The sequence below is a fragment of the Theobroma cacao genome, chromosome 9 (genome assembly GCF_053813885.1).
Source record: "Theobroma cacao isolate CCN51 chromosome 9, ASM5381388v1, whole genome shotgun sequence".
NCBI classification, from domain to species: domain Eukaryota; kingdom Viridiplantae; phylum Streptophyta; class Magnoliopsida; order Malvales; family Malvaceae; genus Theobroma; species Theobroma cacao.
In genome coordinates, this window is record NC_142647.1 from 35,205,150 (window position 1) to 35,209,222 (window position 4,073).

The 4,073-nt window shown below is 34.1% G+C and overlaps 1 long non-coding RNA gene across 1 annotated transcript; it reads left to right on the forward strand.

Annotated features, from left to right (window-relative positions):
- Nucleotides 1–1,773: 1,773 nt before the first annotated feature.
- LOC148760892 (uncharacterized) lies at nt 1,774–3,666 on the forward strand. The gene is made up of 3 exons (XR_016028157.1): nt 1,774–1,887; nt 2,544–2,617; nt 3,490–3,666. It is a non-coding gene; the product is annotated as an uncharacterized LOC148760892 (long non-coding RNA).
- The last annotated feature ends 407 nt before the right edge of the window (nt 3,667–4,073 follow it).

Genomic DNA, 4,073 nt, shown 5'->3' on the forward strand with positions numbered 1-4,073 from the left:
AAACTCCACAATTGGCAAGTGTCTATCCCAACTCCCGATAAAGTCAATGACACAAGCCCGTAACATATCCTCCAAGGTCTGAATAGTTCTCTCAGATTGACCATCTGTCTGTGGATGAAAGGCAGTACTAAATCTCAATTTAGTTCCAAGAGCTTCCTGAAATTTCGGCCAAAATCGAGAAGTAAATCGAGGGTCTCGATCTGACACAATAGAAACTGGGACTCCGTGTAATCTCACAATCTCATCTATATAAAGTCTTGCCAGCCTCTCAATAGAATACGTGCTATGGATAGCCAAGAAATGGGCGGACTTAGTCAATCTATCCACAATCACCCAAATAGCATCCTTCCCACTTTGTGTCCGCGGCAAACCCAATACAAAGTCCATAGTCACATGCTCCCACTTCCATTCAGGAATCGATAAAGGTTGAAGAGTACCTGACGGTTTTTGATGCTCCGCCTTGATCTGTTGGCATGTGAGACATTTCGCTACAAACTCTGCTATGTCTCGTTTCATACCCGGCCACCAATAACTTTCTTTAATAGTCTGATACATCTTGGTACTTCCGGGATGTAAAGCGTAGGCGGAAGAATGAGCTTCCTCCAAAATAGCTCGTCTCAACTTGAAATACCCCATACTTTGATATGGTGATAAATAAAGTTGATCGAATGCAAATTGAGGTCAATTAAAATGTTTAGAAGTGATAAAAGACGAAAGGAGTAGTTTAGGATAAAATGTTTCGCAAGTGAGAAAATAATAATAAAATAATAATAATTTTATCGGAAGAGAATTTGTGAGATAAAAGGCGATTTGGAAGTCAAGTGAGGCATAATAAGGTATTTTTGGTACCAAGGAGACAAGATAAAAATTTTTAGAATAAAATAATATTTTATTAATAAAATAATATTAAAATATTAATATTTAGCCGGATGTCGAAGTCAATCAAGAAGGAGGATCATATGGTTGATCCAAGTGGGGGAGAAGATGACAAGCCCGACTCTACAGAAATATTTGTGATGACATACATGTGGTGGATAGCATGTTTACATGCTAAGAGAGTCTTGAAAAATTTACAAAAGTCGGTATTGTACCTAGAGGTACAATAAAGTTGATTTACGCCTCGAACTAGATCAAATAGAGAATTTAAAATGAAATTAAGAATTTTAAAGTCCCAGAATGGTTTAATATGGTGATTCGAAGTTCGAGGATCAATTTGGAGTCAAACTGGAATTTTCGCTATCTAGGGGCAAAATGGTCATTTGCCACCTGGGGACAAAATGGAAATTTTTAGAAAAGATTTTTGGCCCCATTTGACTTATTGGAGTAAGATTTGAGGTTTAGAAGTGAAAAATTTTAATTTCGGTATAATTTGGAGTAAAAGGGTAAAATGGTAATTTTACCATTCGAAATCGAAAATTTAATTTTTTGAAAGGATTTTGATCAAATTTAATTATTTGGAGTGTGAAATGAGTATGAGGAGTGAAAATTATGCATTATGGAAAATTTTCAATTTTTGGGGTAAAAATGTAATTTTTGAAAAGTTCAGGGGCAAAAGTGTAATTTTGAAAAATTTGCTCCACCAAAACTTTAGAAAAATCTGAAAATTTCACTTAAGACTTGGATAAGTCAAAGGGAATGCATGGTGAAAAAAAATAGGACAAGTGGATGGCTAGAAAAAAGAAATGAATTAATAAAATATTTAAAATATGAATAAAATAATATTATTTCATTAAACAATAAAAAGGCATATAAAAAAATCAGCCCACCCATTTTTCTTCTTCAACATTCGGCCAAGCAAGAAACAAGAGAGAGAAAGGAGAAAATAAAACCCTAGCTAAGAAATTTAAAGGGAAAATAGGTGGAAATTCAAAAATCAAGTGAAAAAAGGTAACATTTCTTAAATTTGTCTTGTGCTTTACCTTTCCCATGCATTTTCCATCATTTTTCATGGTTGAATCATGTGATTTGAGGATGATTTGAATTCTGGTCATATGGGTTTAGAGAGAGAAAGTTGTTAGATAAATTTGATTTTGAGCTATGTTAGTGTTTAGTGTTAGTTTAGCATGTTTATGAGTAAAACAACAAGAAAAATATTTATCTTCTCCATGAATTTCCCTAGGCCGAATCTAGCCAATGGTATGTGAGGATGAGGTTGACTTTATTTTAAGAGAATTGGGTGAAAAAATGATGAATTATGAGGTTGGAAATTAAATGGGAATTTTCGGTGCAATAAATTGAAATTTTTACCCACTAGGGGTAAAAGCGTAATTTATAGTCCGGACTGATAAATTGGACCAAATTCACAGTCATTGAGGTATTGTGGATATAATTGGATAATTGAAATTGAAATGGATGGAATTGGAGTCGAATTAGGGATTTTAGGAATTTACACCGTGTATAGGCGAGTTAGGTCGGACACCGCAATTAAGCGATTGTCTAGACATTTCAAATCCTATCTAGTGCATACGCATGGATAAGAGCCTGAAATAATTTATGATAAATTGACACAATTTACTGAATTTTGTGTCATGGATTATGGATAGGTGGTGAGTCAATTATTTCGGGTAAGAGACTGCACCCGAGGGCGGAAGATAGGAGTATTTCTACTCCTAATACTGTGAGTAAACTTATTATTGTCTTAATTATCTAGAGTAGTTTTATACAATTGTGTGATTTTATAAAAAAATGAGTTTAAATGGTAAATTGCTATGTTTTAAGAGAAATTGTGATTTTATAAAATGATTTTATAAATTTTTTGAAAAATCGAATATTGGTTTTGAAAATAGAGTAATTGGAGACTGCCTGCTTGTGTTGTAAATTTATGGTTTTAAATTGAATGGCTTATGACAATATATGAGCATGAATGGCTAAATTGATTTTGGTGTCAGAATTATTTGTATTGTGTATTCAGCCTTGAGAGGCTAGATTGTGATAAATTGCCATGCCATGCTAGAATGAATTTTATTGAATTGGTGGAGTATATATTAATTATTTACTGCAGAGGGGGGTTCCGTGGACCAGCCTATTAGAGGGGCACGGTAAACTCCATTATATTATTACCTCGAACGGAGAGGCGCGTAGGGTATCTCCTGGGGTAAAGCTTAGGGTTCACTTCACGCTAAACCACCACGTGAAGGGGAACTCAGCCAACGCCAAGGAACGGCTGTATTTTTCTCAAACTAAAAATATATTTTAAGTGTATATGAAATTTTAACAGCCTTGGCAGACTCGGTTGGATGCCCTGCGCAAGGTATCACTGAGTATGAGTTTTGGCACGAGCCAAAGTTTTAAGAAATTCATAAGCCAAGTTGATTACTCGATTTATATGGATTGATTTTATTTGGTTGAAATGAACTGAAAGGTAATGAAATTACGGTATGATGACTTATTTTAATTATCTCCATTTACTCGACTTTAGATACTTTAGATGGTATCTGTTTACTCACTAGGATTATAAAATCTCACCCCTTCTTCCTATACATTTTTCAGGCTCAGGACAGTTTGTAGATAGTCGAGTAAGACGAGAACTAAGCTCGGAACTGCATTATAGAAAGTAAGAGTTCACAGTCTTACATCCTCTTGGTCAATTGGAGCCCACGTGTCATTGCAGATCAAAACTTATATTTTGGTTATCTGTATTTCTATTCATACAATTTTTACTTTACTTTCATGTACGAAAAATTATTTACGAATATTTCTATAAAAATTTATTTTATGAGAAAATAGAATATTTTATTTATTATTTTTGAATAGTACTAGTTGTCAACAATTTGCTTTCAAATGAACGTTTTAGATACTTAATTGTTTTTAAATCATTAAATATATATTTTCTGCTTACCTACTACATTTTTAGCAAGTTTTGAGGTTTTCGATGAAAAATTACGAAAATACCCCTGTGAGCCAGAAAGTAATATTTTATTGTTATTATTTGAAAATGACTTATGATTTTTTTGAAATGCGAGATTTAATAACTGTTGCTCACCGGAGAGATGAGGAAGTTGATGCTAAGCCTTGCGGGGTTTCAATCGGCATTCGGGGTGAAGAATGTCTGTCGAGGCCTCGCGGCGGTTGTC